An 18,836-nucleotide genomic window follows, 5' to 3' on the forward strand; every position below is an offset into this window, starting at 1 on the left:
AAACACTGATATCTAATATGTTAAAGAAAAAACATTGAAAAATCAACTCCACCCTGAAATATATGTATTGACGTAAAAAAACAAATAGGCCCCTCAAATCACAACAGAAAGAAACCCCACCCAAAACCCTCTAATAAACCTAATAATTCTTTTAGGAGCTGGGGAAAAAAAGGAATAAACTTTGGCTGACAGAACTATTTCTGAAACTGAGACCCTGCAGACAGTAATTAAGCACAGATGTCTCTGACACTGTACTCCCTACTTCTACTAATGATTACATGAGGAAAACTAAGTAGGAAATCAGATACAAAAGAAACAGAATGATAACTCTTTATGTATTCCGACATGAGGAGTTCAGGAAAAAAAAAGATATGTGAAGGGATTTTAAGGACTGTATAAAAAAACTAAGGTAAGATTCACTTATGTGCAATGCTACCCAGAATGAACAGTTGCATAAGGAAAGATTTCAGGAGTTGTCACATATGCAAAAATATAGGCCACATCAAGAAAAATCTCCTGCTGATATCAGAGTAAAAAGCACTATTTGAAAATGTAGTTTAGTTTATACCTTTTTTCTTCAAAGTTGCATCCTGTTCCAGCCCTTTTGTCTCATTTTCTGCAGACAGCTTTTACAGGAACAGATGAGAACTGAATTGATGATGCGTATATCCTATTTTTACTAGACATTATAATTTACGGAGTAATATATGACAGTAAGTCCTCCTTAAGGGAATAAGCTTAAGTCATTTACAGTTAAGTATAGTTTAGACATGGAGAAGCTAGTTCCCATCATCTCTGTTCAACAGCTTGGAAAGAGATAGTATAAGAATAGCACTGTCCCTGAAAAAAAAGAGCTGGACAGCCTTAGTCTGATACCCCTCTATTGTTGTTACATACACGAAGAGCATCAGCTGGGCATGATTTTGTATCTGCAAACATTTTATTGAATGGAAAAATGGACGAAAATATTCTGGCAGTATGAGATGCCAATGTCAGAATAACTTGATCTTCCTAATGTATTGGATTGTAGATAAGATAAGCAAAGCCACCACTATTAAAAATAGTATTGAAATCATTAGATAAAAAATTATGGCCATAATCAGCAGTCATGTCACAAGCTCTTATATGAATTTGCCACCTGATATAGACATCACAGAGAAATGAGTGAGAAAGATGACCCAGTTTAACAAGAGACAAACATTAAGACAGAGGAGTCCAGTGACAGGGACTAGCAGAAAAAATGTATTCTTACAGTGATATTATGGTGGTAGTGTCAGCACATCCTCAGACCTCTGCAGGTCTGAGGAAAAATCTTCCAAGAGCTAGCTGACCATCAGTTGAGCTGTTGGACTGCTTACAAATCCAATACATACCCATGGCATACCCATTTTGACTTAAGTATTATATCATGTATTGGCGGGGAAAATGTGTTTTTAAAGACTTTGACATTGGGCTGACTTCCTCTGACACATAAGATCAATTGCCTGAACCTCACATTTAGTCTGGTGTCACAGGACACCCTGATTTGCTGTGTGTGTGACTGATGTGACAGAGGACTGACATGAGACTCGTGTCATTGTGGATGGACAGCTGGAGCCCAGATGTAATGCTCTGGGTACCACTGAGGAGCTTGGATGTCCTTATGTAGTCTACATAATGAGGAGCAAATTCTTAAAGAGGAACTTCTCTTGCAAAGATGTTTGCAAGCACCCAGAGCACTGGTTGTTTACTGAATATAAAATTAATGGCATCCTCAGGAACATGCAGTACCTTTTCTGAGAGAAAATGAAAAGCTGGTAAGCTGTTATAGGCTATTGTTGCATGGGGTTCATGAGCACCTGTATATTTTATCAGAGACAGATGCATCAGTGTTCAGAATAAAATATGTTTTTGTTACATACTCAAGGAAAACCATCCAGAATTATGATTATGAATCAGCTATATATGGAAAGTTGTACAATCACACTTATATTCTGCAAGAAAAATCATTGCCACTACAGGTCTCTGGACAAAATAACACAGAGATTAAATAGGCTTAATATAATAGCTGGAATGTCTAAGATTTTGATTAAATTAAATTAAAACACTTACTTACACCGCTCTATAAAACCCAACACACAGGGTTAACCAACAGTGTTATGATATGCAGTATTTACAACATATTAAAAAGTGATGCTCTGTTTGTGACCTGCTCTAAAATAAAGGGTAAATTGCTTGCACAAATGAAAAAAAAATCAAACCAAAACAAAGCCCTATTTCTTCAATGCAAGTATTGCAGACCAATTGCTATATTATGTGGAAAATTTGCATAAATATTTTATCCATTTCACCACTGAAATTTCTTTTTCCCCACTAAGCATCCTTATGACTGACCCAAAATGTTCATTGGCTAAATTGTCCCTGGGACCTTATTATTTAGGAATCTTCTCTGCAGGTATAAAGAGCTAACTGTAAATACAGTCATTTGCTCCCTATACAATTCTCTATTTTTCCAGTTTTATCTATTGTCTAATGGAGGTCTCACAGCTCAAATATTGGCTATTTTCTTTTATCTACAGCAGTAAGTATTTTATTTGTTTCATTTTTTGGGTAACAGATTTATACTTTAAATATAACTCCAGGTGGGTTCCCATAGAGTAAAAGTGACTAGCCCCATGTTTCCCTTCAGCTAGAGCAATGGTTGCAATTGTTAAGAGAGCTGTCAATCTCTTCCAAATGCATTCAAGTCCTTTGGAGGAAAGCACAGGCCAAAGGGGAAAACCCAGAAAGGAATACTTCTGGTGCTGATTATAAAGGAGGCTGAGTGCTAGTCAAAGGTACAGTTCCAACAGAGTCTGATTAACATTCTCCCATAAAATAAGGACCAGAGAGTAAGCCATTAATTTTATGGCTATTTTTTCCCACTGCTTGGTTTTTCATAAGTTGGACTTCCTTCCAGGCTAATTAACCACTAAACATTTTACAAGCAATCCAAGTGCGGAAGCTGTAAAAGATGAATTGCACTTATGAAGTAATTGACAGAGGGTATATTGGGCCTTTTAAGCAATGATATTGTGCATCTTAATACAGGAAGAAAGGATCCCTGGTACTGCAGTTTGATAGGTCATTAGTTAATTCTCAGAACTCTGCACAAGATAATAATGGCTCAAGGCTAGAATGAACTTGCCTGGGTTAGGGTGGGGAGCCCTAACTCAAAAAAATGCCAGAGAAAACACTCAGTGTTTGTGTCTTGGTATTATCAAAATACCCCCTGTGTTATCTTAGATTAATTCCCTGGCTATTTTCTTTTCTTTTGACAGCAAAGTCAGAGCTGACAAACCAAGGCAGTTCTCAAGGAAATTCAATTACTGAAATGTCTGACAGCTTGCTTTGCTGCTTCTAACTAAAGTTTTGAAAGTTACATGCTGCATGTATAATATGGTTTTCACTACAAAGGAATAGATTTGCATTTTCTAGGGGGAAAATCATTTTCAAGCTGTAGGAGTTTAATGATAAAAGATAAAAAATGAAATGCTGAAGTTTGTATTTTGCAAAGAAATGAAGTGAGTTGAGCGACTGCCACATGAAACTAGGAAAATACTGTGTTTTCTTAAAAGCAGAATTCAATTGGCACTCCATAAATGAGGGAATGCCAGTCTATCTGAATAGTCCCTGAATATATAATTTTCTAATTATTCCATAAAATTCAAGATGAAAATGTTGATAAACTTTTAAAAAAGCAGGTATTTTTTTTCTCATCTCAGCATCAATAACCTGAGCTCTGGGTCCTATGAAATGGTACATCTGTGTTTGTTCACTTAATTCTTTTTAGAGATAGGAAAATTAAAAATATCTTGGTCACTGCATTTGTGAAAAGCAGATTAGACCACATTTACTCTCTGTTAAACTCATCCTTTGCCTTTTTCTCCAGAAATATGCAAATAGACAAAAGGTACATCTATAAGCAAGGAATACTTTCCCACAGAGTTAAGCTGTTAGCCAACTCCAACTATCATATAGAAGGGGCAAAAGTAGAAGCTGATTCTGAAATAAGAACTTTGGTCTGTCTTAAAGTTCTCAAATCAAAAGTTGTGATCCAACAACTTCAGCAACAACTTTAATTCATGGGGTATGTTCCTAGTTCTTATTAAAGACTTTTTAGCATTTACAATTTCAAATGTGAAGTGCCTTAGTTTGGCACAAATCTCTTGCTAATCATACAGTTGCCTACTTACTAGGTAGGTACCCACTAAGTGCTAACCTGCTGGTTACAATATGCTCCTGGGAAGCAGCAATTTCAATCTCTGCTCTGTCCAAGCTGTAGGTTAAATTACTCTTGAAAGAGAAGATTGGTGCAGTGGGAGGTGGAACAATCCATTGTGCCAAAAGGAAATATATCTTTAAAAATGAAAGAGAACTTATGAGGTATCGGCTTTTTCTTTTTCCCCAAGGCTCTTTATTCAATTCACATGCAACTGCCGTTTGACTGAAAATAAAACAGGTTCCTTCTCACACAATGCAGAATGACAAGGAGTAGCTGCAGTCACAGCTGCAGTAGCTATTGCCCATTCTGCTGCACTGAATCTTGCATTACTGTCACATAACAGCTCAGACTCAACCAGGGGAGAAAAATATCTTTCCCTAATAGTATGGCCAACATAATGCTTACTGCACTAGCGTATACCTCCTTTTGACTGGAATTAGTAGCTACAATTTATCACTGAAAAAATATATCAGGCTTGGTGTTTTTGACTGTGCCAGTTTAAAAATGTAACCTTTGCTTCACTACTGTATCACTCCTGCTTTATATCAGAGAAATTCTATTACAGAAAATGAGCTTATGCCAGCATAAAATTAGAATAACACAACGATGAAACTCTACTTCCAGAAAAAAAAAAAAAAAAAAAAAAAAAAAAAAAAAAAAAAAAAAAAAAAAAGTAAAGTAACAAGGAAGTGATAGGTAAAGGAACAAGCTGCAAGCCTTCTCAGCATACAAAATTTCTCTGAAAATTTCTTTAGATTGCCTGGATCACCAATTCAGTTTAAATGCAGATTCATTGTTACTGAATCATTATGGAATGTAGATATTTACTACATGGTAGCCCTTTCACTGAGGCTGAATTACAATAAATACTATAATAAAACTACTCTCAGATCGTTTTTTCGGCCAAAATGTTAAATTCAGAGGTAAGTGTAAAAACTCATTATTCCAAGTGAACAAACCAGATAGGCCTCAGGAGAAACACTTACCAAAGAATCTCAGTTAAAATTAGACTTCCAAATCCATTTTCAAAGATGACAGAAAAATGATCCAAGAGCCTAAAGCTTTGGGGTTTAGGGCCTTCTGTTATAGAGTGTTATCCGTTAGAGAGAATAGAGTGTTTTGGAAAATTTTACCATAATTAAGAAAAATTACTATCCTAGAGACAGAGCATAGGCCCAGTAGGAGAGCAGGAGCCTCCAATTTGTAAGATGAATAAATAATTTCAGGGAGCAGCATACAAGGCATGATGTATTTTCCCACTCCACAACTAAGGGATATATGTGAATATGGGGTTGTAGATGGACAATCTTCCTCAAGATTTGGACTTGGATAATTTAATTCCATTTCATTTCACTTCTTTCATTCAGGCAATTAAACCATCAGCAGACCTTTCAGCTAAATTTGATCTAATGACCCTTGGTATTTTTACATTGCAGATTAAGCATTCAAACACAAGCTGCCTTCCACCAGCTCAAAAAGAAGCCTGTTGCCTCCCAAAGGTTAAGCCAGTATTTTAATAGGTCTGGAGAGGTGCAGTGTGGCCAGCATCTTAGAGATGAAAAGCAATATTCCCCAGTATCACCTCTGGGTGTTTTCTAATGTCCCTTTATTATTATTGAAAAGTTGTTGCTGACAACATATTATGTTTTAATGCTTGGACAACAGAACCACCAATACCGTTTTGGTACCAACTTTTAAAACACTGTTTCCTTAGAAAATCTAGATGTCACACCTAAGTTCTCCAAGGATTTGGCTGTTTTATACAAATTCAATACACTATTTTAAGGTTTTGTGCTAATGATTTTGATGTATTGTTACACACGCTCAGTGTGTTTGACTACAGCAGGGATTAAATAAATTGTGTTTTAAGGATTTAAGGTTGAGAGGAAAGGATTTGGCTATGTAAATTGAGGTCTAGAAGGTCCTTGGTTCATTACACCTGTCTTTGGGGTTTTGTATCACCTTCGCTCCTTGAGAAGGCTGCTATGTATATTTTCAAATACATAGGATTAGACAAAAAATAGCTAGAGTTATTAAATAGTTATTAAACAGTTATTAAATTAGATTTGAAATGAAATCTAAAAAATAAACTTGCCTGTTTTTTAGAATCTAGAGCAACAGTTGACATAAACAGAAAAGGAAAATAAAAGAATTATTGTGGACTCAGTTAACTTGGCTCAAATAATTTAATTTTCATAATCTTTTGTGGTAATGGATGTACTCAGAAGCCCCAGAGCAAAAGTATTAAGAATTAGATTAATGTATAAATTATAAGTTACTTTTAATATGAAAAAAACTAACAGTCAAAAATAAATGTATGTACTCCTTTGAGTATCAGCCAATAATACTGCAGTAACCTTGTTGCAGGAAAATCTCCAGTTTAAAGCACTGAAACTTGATCTTGTGAAATCTGACTGAACACAAGACAGACCAAAGAAAAAAACAAAAAAAAAGGAGAAAAAATCTGATGCCAAGTTGATAACAAACAACATTCTCTAAAATTCATGTTGCCTTTCTGCATCACAATCTTCAGACTCCTTAAAAAGCCTTAGTTTTATTTCATCTCCTCAAATTTTAAGTCTTGGATTAATCAAGCAACAGAAAATAAAGAAACACTTTACACAGTCACAGCAACCAAAAATAACTTTTATGGTATTTAATTCCACATTAATACTAGCCTAGAACTGTTTAGACAGAAGATGGTGTAGAATTGTCATGGTACTTTGAACAACTGTGTTTACTCACACCTTCTTCTGTCCTCAACATATATGATAAAATATATGATTAATCAAGCAGAGACTAATAACAAAGAATTACCTAGAGGAACCATTTAATTTCTGAATTTATATTTAGGTAGGTGTACTTGGCTAAACAGAAATTATAGATAACAGTTTGTTTGGATGTTTCTTCATTAGTATTTCAATAATATCCATATATCCAATATGCAAATGTTAATTATATTGCAGTTACTAGCATTTGAAGATTATTATAGTATGAGTACATTAGCATGATCCTTGACTGAAAGAATCAAGAGACATAGACAACAGTTTATGAAGTGAGTCAAAGAAAGAGCAAATTAGGAAGTATGATTGTTACAATATATAAAATAGCTGAAATAATATACAATAGTTTGAGATATTATGCAAGTACTGATGTCAGGGACCTAACTAGAGTCTATAGTTTGGTTTTCCTCTTCCTGAGTCCTGTTCATAAATACAAACCTATTTAGCAAAGAAGTACATTGGACAGAGACTTAAATTGGATCACCACACTATTAGGTAACGTCCAGGCTGGAGGCAGATGAATTTTGTGGCATACAACCATAACCACTGGATTATGAACAATTCACTAGAAAAGCCATACAATAGAAAGGTGCTGTGACAGACTAAAAATCATAGAGCAAGTTACCATAAACCCAAAGAAATAGTGAACAAAAAAAAAAATTTGTATTTACTGAAGAAGGAAGCAAACCCAACAATTTCTTAGGTCTTAAATGTGCATAAAATTGCCAACTACTTGAGTGTAGCTTTCCCATGCAGTTGCTGTATGAAGAGCCTTGGAATCTGGACTTCTTTTAAATGTGCAAATACATATCCTGAAGAAAATCATCTTCTGACCTGTAATCCTACAACAATAAAACACTCATATGCTTTTCTCAATGAATAAGGAGAAGCAAAGGTCACAGAGCTGACACACACTCAAGTCCACACAGCAGCAATCTGGCACCTCTCTCACTCTTCAGCATGGAAGTAGAGTGAAGTAATGCTGCATGTTCCTCAAATGCAAACATACTGGTATTTTTTACACAAATGAAAGTAAAGATGCCAGGTGTAAGCAATGTATCCTTATTTGGTATTTCACATTGGATGAATGTCACTATTCATAATGAATTCAGACTGGAATTTCATTATCAAGCTAAAGTTTATAGGAAATGTATGTTAATATTTTCTCTCAGTGGAATGCAAAATATGAAGTCATAAATGATCCTCATGCTTAATAAATAGTTATAGTTATTACACATGATAGGAGTCCAGATTGCACCATTCTTCCTCTTAATGCATGGTGTCTTCATTTTCAAGTGGCTGTACTGAAATTATTATTGCTATATGGAGAAAAAGTTATGGCTCAAAATCAAGAAGAATAAAAAATATTTCATTTGGGTTTTGGACAGCAATCATAATACTTCATATTATAATATAGTAATACTCTATCCTTTTCATCAACAACTTGGGTGCACATACCAAAGGATGAAAATGCAAGGTTATATAAGGTGCATATTACATTCAGAGTGCTTGCACATTCCTCCATAGATGTCTGTAGAAAAATCACCCAGATATGTAATTTTCAAGTAGAAATTTTCAATTTAAGGCAGCTGGTAAGAGTTAGGCTTAATGGCAGCAATCATCTATTTCTTTTGTCTTTTTTAGTATCTAAAACTTAAGCTTTTAAATTCTTATACTATTAGACACTATAACCTTTTAAAAGTCTTCTCTCCATTTTTCTTTTTGCCACTTTATATGCACTCTTCTTCATGCCTTATTGTGCTTAACATTCTTTCAAACATTGCTTTTCATCCCCAGAATAAGATGAGTCTGAAAGGACTTTTGATGTCATCTATCCATTTCATCCTTCCTGTGTCATGTTGCTTCTTTTAATTTGCTTGGTCCAAAATCATCTCCAATAGATGAGTAGCTATTTCACCTTGAATATCTCTGGAGGCAGTGACTCCCTAAAATCCTTTGGCAGTTTGTTTCTTTGTCTATCTGTTTTGATAGTTTCAAAGATTTTTATACTATTTAACCTACATTTTCCTTGCAACAGCTCAAATTTATTACTCTGTCTTGGGTGACTAATGAGAATAATTTCCCTTGTCCCTTCACATATCTGTAGAGAGCTATCACACTTTTCTTAAGTCTTCTTTTCTTTAGACTGAACAGCCAACTTATCTTATTAACCTTTTTTTACCCTCACGGATCTTTCTTTCCAAACCTTCTATCATTTTCTTGATCTCTCTTTTCTTCATTTTATGTCCCATTGCTCAAATGATAAAAGGAGAAGACAAAAGCCAAGAAAAACTGTAGGCAAGCTTTTGAAAACAAAGCACAAAATAAGAATTTGTTTTAATTCATACTCAAAAAATACAAGTACAAAGAATAAAATATCCAACTGAAAATCACCACTGGGGGGCTGATGTGTGCACACATGCAGGCTGTGTGTATAATTGTATGACTGTTCAAATCCTTTGGAAAATTGTGTGGCTGCTTGTCAAGATCTAAAGCAAAAGGACTGAGATTTCAAAACAGAAATATAGACTCAAACAATCCCTTGCCTATTGAAATAATTTGTCCTTGCCTCAGCTGCAGGTCTCGTTTGATTTTTTTTTTTTAAGCAATAGTTTGATGCTTTTGCTTCACAGCACTACAAAACAAAACAAAGGGAACATTTAAAAGTAGAGAAGAACTAATTTAGTCTTGTTTGACTTAGGATATTAGAACAATGAAGCTCTGTTCCTGGTCAATCTTTAAAAAGACAAGAGCTGCATTACAGAACAAAAAACCACGTGTGGTTTCCCTGGCACTGGCCAGCAAGAGGTGAATCTATAATATAAGAAGCAGAATATGTTGTACTGACAGAGCCTAAGCAATAAATATTTTAGCTTAGAAGAATTTAGTTTGCAATAGATTTGTTCAATTTGTCCTCTGTAGTTGGTTTGTTCCTTGTTCATTGAGCTCATCCTTCTCACTCCCTTGTGCAAGACTTACTTCCCCAGGAACTCTGCTGGGATGGTATGAATCAGTTTCAATTAAAAACATTACCACTGATGGTGTTCAACTCGCTAAGAGAGATGATAAGTACCAATTTGAATTGGCATGTTTCTCCACCGAAACAGAGGCGAGATTTCTGTGACACAAACTGGGTGAGAGAGCAGACACATTGTAGCTCTTACTCAGTTTAGGATTACTTGGGAGGATTCATTTTCCTCTCTCCCCCCTCCTCCTCCGGCCTCCTTCAGTGCTCAGACGAGTCTCGTGTCAAGAAGAAAGTCTCATGACAGAGGAAGTTGGAGTGTTATCACTACAGGGGACTCGTCTAAAAAGTAATTAAACCGCTCAACCAGAACTCTTATTACCATTTCCCTTCACAACTTGATCCAGAAAACACAAAGAGTGAACTCAAAGCTTAAACATCAGAAATATCTTATAAGGCTGTTACATTCTTATGCTAGATATCATTCCATTTATATCTAAGGTATGTGTTAGGAAAACTGCTATTTGAGGATCAACTCTCTTACTGCAGGAGTCATTAAAAACCACCAGATTATTGCAGTAATTTTCTCTTCAAATGCACTGTGATAACTGGCACAGTCTTGCAGTAGATTCTTCAAGTGACACCAGGGTCAGTGAGACTGTGCTCTGGTGCTTAAGGGCTAAACTGAGCTCTGCCCAGTGGTTCCATTCACACAAATTGCTATGACTTTCTAGGTGCCCCTTCTCTTTTCCAGGACTGTTAATGGCAGGTACATTGTAATAAAAATTTCAAAAGTCCTTTTTGAAACATAAAGTATGAACCACATACACACCACTCACACACACGCACTCACACACATATAAATAATTGTATAATTGAATTAATTGATTTATCATGAGGAGAAAAGCCTTATCTGGGTTATAATTGATAGACTCTACTTTGCAAGGGGAATTCAAACTGTACGGTTGTAACTGTGTTCCATCTATCACTTCACTTCTTACAATCTCTGAGCTAGCTGCTAACATGGTCACTGGGATGGAATATGATGGATGAGATAAAATGTTTTGAATCTTTGTAATTCAAACTGTAAACAAATTCAAACTTGTTACTCTGTGTTAAGAAATATTAAAGCTGTCATTTCTGTTATATTAAAGCCATTCAAAAAGGGAACCTCTTATTTTCTGTTTCCATTGCTAACTCAAGTAGTATTTCTCTCAGATGCTCTTTATTGCATCCTAATGAAAACCACAAAGAGTTTCATTTGCCATGGGCATTTTTGCCTGTGTCAGTCGGGTACCCAGACAGTTGTGCTGAGTGAGGAGTCCTGCTGTTCCTGCACTCACTCCATTCTTCCCTCCTCCTCCCCCTCTGCTGAGCAGAGCTAACAACAGCTGGGTAGCCCTGTCCTGACAGGACAAACATAGGGCTCTCACTCCTTTTCCTTTGATTTTATTACTGCCTCATGGAAATATACTAAGGTTGACAAAGTCCTTTATGATATTTAGTGGCTACTGACTCATGCAAAGAGTTAATGAATGAAGTTAATGAATTAAGGAAATGGGTGTTTTGAACAAGCAAGTGGCCCTTGATTCTGGAGAACAGGCACTATTTTGCATTTGCTGGGTTTTCCATCAAACAGACTGGAAACACAAAGTAGTTGGGAAGAGGAGCAGAGAGAAGGATTGTGAGCTTCTTAACTCAGAGCATATGAAACAACCAAACTATCAGATGTGTTTTCGAAGAAAGTTCTAGGGAATTAGAGTGATTCAGTTTTGAAGACTGGAAACAGGCATTGCTCTCCCACAACTTTAGGAGCAGCAGAGTTGAAGGTGACTTTTCCTTTTCAAATATGGGAGGAATAAGTTAAGAGTACAGTCTGCCATGCTATGCCAGTCTTCAGACGAGAAGTAGTTCTTGGGGTAGTTCATTTTCACTGTTCCCACATTAAGGGAACAACCAACTCAGTTACTGAACCCTAGGTCTATAAGACATTCCAAATAATTTCCTTAAGCCTGCACCTGCACTTTCTCTGACAAAACAGAAATTTGACACATCACAGGCTTTGACCTCAGAACCAGTGTAAAGAATATACTAGTTTCTATATATGCAGGTCCCATCAAACCACTTCACAGATATCAGTGTCTATAGTAATTATAAAAGTGCCATCCCCAAATGATATGTTGCTTATTCGCTTCACAATAAGTCTCATCATTTTTACCTTCAAACTTTGTCATAAATGAGATCATTTTGTGTGAGAGAAATTACTAATGACAAATGTGACATGTAATACAATTGTTTAATCTATTTTCCAAAAGTGAGCTCAAGTTGCTCAGATATTATTCATACATATTTGTATGTAATGGATTGAATTATTTTTCTTCTGAGGTTATTTGTTTGTTTACACTTATTTATAAAGAATTCCCTTCCACCCATCTGTCACCTGAAAGGAACCTCAAAATAAGTGCTTTCTGTGACTTTGAGATCTTTTTGTAATGCCAGAGTGGTGAATGGAGGCCTTAAGGTAAATGACAAAAAGGAGCTACCTCTATTTGCCATTCATCATTCACTATTTCTTATTTGTATTGTGTGACTTGTCAAATGCATTGTTTCTTTTTGATGAATGAGGAATTAGAAGGTTTGAAGCAGGAGAATAACAAAGGCGTTGAGTAAATAAAGCACTTCTCTTTTGTCACTCACCCTAAAGAGGAGGTGGAAATTGGCATGTTCAAAGTAAGTGCTAAACCAGAAAGGAGCAGCAGGGTAGCCCATACAACAAAGCAGAAATTGAGACATACTTTACATCAACCCCTGAAAGACAAGTGATGAGGAAAGCTGTGCCCAACACTTGGGATAAATGAGAGACAGAACTGAAGTAATCAGGAATGAATGAGTCCCATAATTACCATGGTTAACAATCCATTCTGTTCTCTTTCTCCCTTGGTCATACATTTTAAGTGAAAAGCTGGAAATCTGGAACCAGAGGAGACAGAAGTTTATGCTGTACTGGAAGAAAAGAAGATTCATTCTCATTCCTTGCCTTTATTGGAATGAAAATGGATCCTTAACACTGCACTGATGACAGTACTGAAGAGAGAAAATTTGAATAGCTCTACTGCTTTCATTGTAGCAAGAATAAGACTCTTTTCTCTTCTGCTGGAAAAAATATCTTGAAGTAGAACTCAAAACAAAAAACTAAAAGCTTAAACCTCACATTGCCTCTTTCTGCTAAAACATCTTACAAGTGTTTGCCATTTGTAAAACAAAAAGACATCAAAAAGATCTCCAACAAAAATAAATTAACAATGACTTCAGACATTAAAAATTCCTCTTTCTTTTTTCACTTTTCCAGGAAAGTCATTGCAGGTTTAATTTGTACCCAAAAGGCTTGCAATTTTATCAATAGAAGATGAAGTTATACTGAAGAGATAAAATTTTCATCCATTCTGTACTTCTATATAATAGATTTATTTATAGAACTTTTATGAGAGAATAACACAGTCTACTTCACAACAGTTGTAGTTTCATAATAGACACTGAAATAAGGCCTTCAAAAATCATATTACTACAGAATTCTTGGAAGATAACAATGACTATCACTACTCTTCACTTTAGAGGACTTGTTACTGTTAATTTTTTGTCTCATTCTGTTTTGGCTGTTATCTCAAAGATGATCAAAATACTTTTGGAACTCATGATGCATAGCAACATTTCTGATAAACACAATTTTCTTTAGAACACCCATACAGAGCTTTCAAGTGACAAATAATAAATTGCCTGCCACAACAAAATACCTAATAAAGGGGGTTTTCTTCAGTGGATTTAAATAGGAATAAAGTGGAATTTTCCAGTCCTAGTCTGAAGCAGTTCTGTCTAAACTGTAACAATATCTCCACACAATCGTGCTATTCTATTTTGTGCCAAAATCATAGCAAGTTCAACACTCTTTCAGCACAAACATCTACTGATACCTTTCTCAAAATACCTAAGAGGATAACTTTAACTCTTTGATCCCACATTTGCAATATGATTTCCATTTAAAATGCTACAATGTCATCAGCTCACTCTCCCCACTCCAGTCCTGTAAAGAACAAAAAAAAAAAAAAAAGCCCAGAGGAAGAGATGGAGATAATCACTTCAGACCCTGTTCTACAGTGCTGTCCAAATATTTTTGTAGCAATCAAAGTAAAATCAGGCTTTCTTCTCAGTTACAGAATGAGTTTTTTATGTCCTTATTAATGCAATGTTCTCTTTATTTCACATCCTGAGCTCATGACTCACTACCAGTTGGGAGTTTCATCTCTGCAGCTGTGTTAGCATTAGTTTTATCTTCTAAGATGATCTAGCTGAGGTAATAATCCTTTGATTTGGAACCTCTATATTAGAAGAAAGAGCATTCTGATGGTCCCAAATGTAATTCTACATCTTCCCTTCATAAATGCCAGTGTTCTAGGATCTGCAGAAATTCATCCAAACAGTGCTCTACACTGGTGTTTTAGTGTATGAACACTCAGCTACTTTAGCATTTGCAATTCAATCTAGGCTTCATATTCACACACTTCAAAAAGAGTGAGTCGAGGTCTGTGTGTGCATTCCCACCAAGTGGCTGCTTGCAATAAAAGACAATTTCAGAGCTTGTGTCTGTTATAAGTTTTGGGACAAGCCTCTATACAGCTGTTCAATTTGATTTCAGCATGCTGGTGAAAATAGATCTAAGAAATTTGGGATCCCAAGCACTAGTAAAAGTTTGCAAAAACAAAAGAGAATTATTCACATGCAAAAATGCTCACAGGAGATTCCAAGACAATGAACAATGGAGAGGTTCCTCACCCTGCCCCACTTTGTTCCACCAAAAGGAGATGTGTCTCCTTCCTGGAAGAGAATTCCTTTTTCCCATCCCTGGCAATGATGTCACGTGGTATCTCAATGTCATGGCCATGCTGTGTTATCAGTACTTTTCTAGCAAAGCATACCACTGTGAGGTTTGCTATGGAGAAAATAAATCCAGTTTCAACCAAAATCTGTACACTGATTCAGGAGGATCATTGGGTGGCAAAAAATTCTAGTACTGAAAAAAATCCAAAGCTATAGTAAGGGGTTAAAGAAACACACACACACACAAGCATGGAAAACCAACCCAGAATAAATATCTCTTGTGATAGAGCTACAATAAAATACCACTTGAGAATTTTAGCTTTATAAAAGTCATTTTAATGAAACTGGATCAGAAGGATGAGGTATTAAAATTTTTCTTTGTAAGCAGTTATTCTCTATTGTTTATACAGGCATGAATGTCAGAAGTCAGTCTGAAAAAAATGAGTAAAACTCATTTCAGAAGCAAATGCAACTGACGTATAGACCTGTGGTATGAGGTTAAGAGAACTATTGTGTGCTGCCTTCAGACTAAATAAAATCCTGAATTCCAGCTGAATAATTGGTCAGACTTCTGCTTAATGTCCTTGTGCTGAAATGAACTAATCTTGTAGGTATAGGTGAAGAAGTGGCAATACAATAATAAAGAACCTATATCCATCAAATGAAACAAAAGCATTTGGGCAATATTTATTCAAAATATCTATTTCTAATAAAATAATTGTTCTCGGAATTGAAATGCCAACTCTGAACAATAAAGATTTCATCTTTTCAAACTTTCAGAAGTAGCAGGATCAGTGACTACATATGTCAGGTTTGCTGACATACTTAGAGTTAAATTTATTTTCTATTGCTATAAAGGTGTACTTGACCTGAACACAAGATAGAGCAGGAGATAGAAGTATACATATAAATACACACAAAAAAATCTTGTTCCAGTGAGAACTAAAGCCCACATGGTAAAGAAACTTGGTGTTCTTTGTTAAAACCATTCTTTAGAAGGGAATAATTGGCACTTATTAAAAGCATTGGTCTGGCTGTGCTGGAAAAGATGTAAACACAGGCAGGAGTTTTGTGAGTTTTCCACATTTGCCCCAAAATGCTTTTGGGCTGACCTGGAAAATATTTTATTCTCCTTCCTTGGCCTGTCTTCTGAGTGCCAGATGAGGCACCAATTAGTGCCTTTTTGGCAGTGCTTCCATGTGACTTGCACACTTCTCTAAGAGGCTTGGGGCTAAGATGGAAGAAATGTATTTAATAAGGATAGAGAGAGAAGCTGAATGGGATGCAAGTGCCTTCTTTTGAATGTCAGCAGCTCAACTAGTGTTGAGCCACATGGATACCTATGATAAGCACCTGTCATGGCTGTTACTACCCTACTGCTAATTGCCAAAGCTTAGAGCCCTATTTTTTCAGGTTCTAGACTACAAACACTGCTTTTCATTTACACATGCATATTCCCCTTTCAGCCCTGTAAATCTACTTCTAGGCCAAATCATGAAAAACATAGTTGAAAGCAGTATAAGGAACACCCTTCTTTATCTCACTTCATTTACTTCCCCCCTCTAAACTTAATCTTTTTCCCGAAAGAGAACAGGAGGATGATTTTTGCTGGAATTGAATTCAATGTGTCCTTCATTGCACAATTTAATTATTATGCACGTGAGACAGGATGCATAAAATTGATTTATTACATTATTATTACTCTAAATAATAAAAGATGTGGGTATATTGCTGAAAATTTAAGGTAAGCATGGATATCAACTCCATTACTGAGTGCAGAGAGCTTTTGTTTCAGCAATGAAATGCTGTTCCATGACAGTATTTCCTACCCTAGTGTTTTACCCAGCCCATGATATTTTGCCATAATAATTCCAGCCTGTTATTTGTAGCACAGTGTTCATGGAGTTAAAGCAAATACAAGACCTGCACATTAAACTATTAACTCTTGATGAAAGCATAATGCAACAAATTAATAAAACTATAGGGGTACCATGCCAAGAAGTTGGTGGTCTCAGTCAGGTTACTGATATGTGAGTTTCCACATTAAATAACAGCACCAGCAACAGCTCTGTTACAAACCCTACCGAGATTAAAAAGATTTAATAAATGTGGGGGAAGTAAGATAAAATACTATTTTCAAGGAATTAGAGGGGAGAATTCTCCACTACTGATATCATGTAAATATAGGCAGGGCTGGAGTCTGAAGGGAAGTCAGCTTGGCACTTTTCCTGCACCTTCCCTGAGTTCTGAATTGAGCTCATTATTTTTAATCATATATACATAGCAAAGGTTTCTCTTCAGAATATTTTACTTGTAGTATTTTACAAACATAAGAGAGACAAGAGAAGCCAAGTTACTGTCTTGATATAAATCAAGAATAGTAGTAAAGAAACTGAAATAAGAAGGGAACAAGAGTTTTCATGAAACATAAATCATCAAAAAGTGGATAATTCTTACAATTTTAATTGTTAGAAGCATAGTTAAAAAGGAGAGTATGAGGTATAAAAATGTGTAAAGGTTATAACAAATATTACATGCAAAAGTTATCTGGTAAAAAAGAAACACATAAAAGTTAGAAAAATATTTCAAATAGCAAACCCATGTTAAACCAGTAGAATTTTTAACAGCTATTTAGTTTCTAAAACCTTATAATTAGTGGAATTATTTAGATAGTTAGAAAGTTATGCCAGCACTGTCTACAGACAAGATCACCTGAAATACTAACTGACAAGAAGTAAAAATTTTACTATAAAAAGGCAGAAAAAAATATTTGTGAACTTTCCCATCATTTTTCCAAAGTGTTATTTTCTTATTAGAGATATGGTGATAGCAACTGCACAGCATGAAAGATTCAACATTGCTCAGGACAGTAAAACTGCAAAATTTCCAAAATTGGTTTTGTCATTGACATACAATATGGATTCGCAACTAATCAATTATGATTACAGAATGCACAAATAAAATCAGATGGAGTTCTTCCAGTTCTTGCTTATGCAATGGGCTGCTCAGGTAAACCAGATTAGCCTGCCTTGTCTGAAGTTGTGTTGGTTCAAAGCTGTGATGGATGGGGACACATTATGGACCAGTTTATTGTCCATCTGTGCTTATTAATGGTAAAAGCACAGTAAGTAAATTACTCATGCTGTGAAAGTGATCTTGATAATGGCAGTTGCCATTAAATGTTCAAATTAAATGGAAGTACTAAGATTATAATTCTGGGAATAACTAATTTTCATTTTTTCCTGGTCATATAAGCACATTGTTTCCATAAGGAAAAATTATTTTCTTTCAGAAAAAAATGAAGGTATTTTTATTCACCTGACAAGAAAAATAAATGTAGAATAAAATAGTAATATTCTCAATATTTAACCTCCTTTTTCTTAACTAATATTTTATGGAATTTCCCACAGAGTATTTCATTTTAAAAAATACTATCTCAATAAGTATACTATATATGCTAGAATTCGAATACTGTTGAGATTTTTCCAAATCTGTCAAATCTATTAAAAACTTTCATTTAGGAAAAGAAAGACCTCAAATCTTGAAGAAGAAGCCCCCCAGGCTTAACAGTTCCTAAAGTTATATTCCCTCACCATGGAAGACTTTAGAGGATCTCTCTGCAGTATTTCATCAAGTTTGATCATATGGTGTCTGAAACTACAGCCTAAAATGCCTGGGCTTTTGAATGCTTCCCACCTTGCTGTTGTGAAATTTAAATGCATTCTGTAATGTTGTTGGTCTTTTACCTGCACATCATTAAAATTCCCTTGCACTGTGCACCTCACATAGTTGGATGAAGAAAACTTCCAAAGAGTAACACCAAAAACCCTTGTGCTGAGATACAATTGCTTTCTAAGCTGTTATTGATAAAACAATAGCTTGAAGTGAGAATATGGGCAGAGGTCTACTGGATGGCAGGGTATGATTTCACCTCTAAAGGTGCTGCTTTTCATGACAGCAACAAACTTGTTTT

The 18,836-nt window shown here is 35.5% G+C and overlaps 1 long non-coding RNA gene across 1 annotated transcript; it reads right to left on the reverse strand.

The window, feature by feature from the left end:
• Positions 1 to 1,050: 1,050 nt before the first annotated feature.
• Positions 1,051 to 18,516, reverse strand: LOC306802032. The gene is made up of 3 exons (XR_013774254.1): positions 18,397 to 18,516; positions 4,241 to 4,377; positions 1,051 to 1,775 (listed from the first exon to the last, which is right to left on the reverse strand). It is a non-coding gene; the product is annotated as an uncharacterized lncRNA (long non-coding RNA).
• Positions 18,517 to 18,836: the final 320 nt, after the last annotated feature.

The sequence above is a fragment of the Erithacus rubecula genome, assembly GCF_903797595.1.
Source record: "Erithacus rubecula genome assembly, chromosome: 5".
NCBI classification, from domain to species: Eukaryota; Metazoa; Chordata; class Aves; order Passeriformes; family Muscicapidae; genus Erithacus; species Erithacus rubecula.